The sequence below is a fragment of the Myotis brandtii genome, unplaced genomic scaffold (genome assembly GCF_000412655.1).
Source record: "Myotis brandtii unplaced genomic scaffold, ASM41265v1 scaffold679, whole genome shotgun sequence".
NCBI lineage: Eukaryota > Metazoa > Chordata > Mammalia > Chiroptera > Vespertilionidae > Myotis > Myotis brandtii.
Window position 1 is genome coordinate 1136120 of NW_005370653.1, and position 1458 is coordinate 1137577.

The following is a 1458-nucleotide window of genomic DNA, read 5'->3' on the forward strand; positions in this document are numbered from 1 at the left end:
AGGTGGCCCTGGACCGTGGCACGGAGGCAGCTGCTGGGGACCTGCTGGCGAGGCCTCCTGGCTGCCAGGGGTGTGCTCATCGCTCCCCACCTGCTTCTCCTCCGCAGGCCTAGAGGCAGCCTCAGGAAAAGGGTGCCCCTAAGTGGATCCCCCTGGTGGATGTGGCAGGAAGGGGGTGATGGAGACCCTTGTTTTTGTTTTTTTTGTTTTGTTTTGTTTTTTTATAACATCCCGAGGGTATTTTCCCGTTGATTTTTAGAGAGTGGAAGGGAAGGCTAGAGACAGAGAGCTCGGACTTTGAACTCCCCCCCCCCCCCCCAGAAGCATTAGCGATGGGGGACCTGCCTGGCCGGTTATTGTGTGTCCCCACTGCGGAGGGGGGAGCGGGAAAGGCCGGTCAGAGCCTCGCACAGGAAATTGTAAACCGAGGGTCCACCCCACGCTGCCTCTGACCCGCTTAAACCAACCAACCCCCTGACCTTTGCTCCCTGCATCTGCGGCCGCCGGCTCTGAGCGCAGAAGGCCAGCCCTTGGCCAGCCTCCTGGGGACCAGGGTCCTTCGGGGCCAGGCCAGAGCTGTGGCCGCACGTGATGCTTGTTTTGTTTTCAACAAAGTAAATTCTTCCTTTCTTTTTCTTTCTTTCTTTCTTTCTTTCTTTCTTTCTTTCTTTCTTTCTTTCTTTCTTTCTTTCTTTTTCTTTCTATAGCTTCTTTCTCAGTAGACCTGCTGCCTTAGCTACCTAGGAAGCTCTTTTTTAAAAAAATTTATTTTATTTTTTTACTGATTTCAGAGAGGAAAGGAGAAGGTAGAGAGAGAGAAACATCAATGATGAGAGAGAATCACTGATCGGCTGCCTCTTGCACGCCCCACACTGGGGATGGAGCCCACAACCCGGGCATGTGCCCTGAGCGGGAATGGAACCGTGACCTCCTGGTTCATAGGTCGATGCTCAACCACTGAGCCACACTGGCCGGGCCAAGAGCTCACTACACTCAAAGGCAGGGTCCTGCAGGGCCCAGCAGCTCTGGGTGCTGGAGACGCCGTGACCAATGGGGGAGGATCTCAGTGGGTTTGCACAGCTCAGGGGAAGCACAGGCCTTTCTGGTGGTTTCCTGTCATCTCGCTCGCCCTGGCGGTTGTCGGGTCTTGCCCTGCCTGCCTGTCCGTCTCTCCCCTTTCACAGCGAGCGGCCGCCTGCCCTCTGCCCGAGGGGACGGCGATAGGTCGGTCCCTGTCGGGTGGCCAAGCTCATGAGCCTGCGGTCAGCCCCCTGCTCCTTGCCCTGATCTCGGGGGTGGCTCAACCCGGCTCCGAGTTCTTGGAAAACAACAGTGAACTTTGTTCAGCCAGAGCTTCAGTTCCCCAGCGGCCCTCCTCCCTGCAGCTGTCCCCGGCGCTGACCACCTCTTACGCGCCGAGGCTGCTTCCGCCGTCCCTGCCCTTCTTGGAAGGCAGCC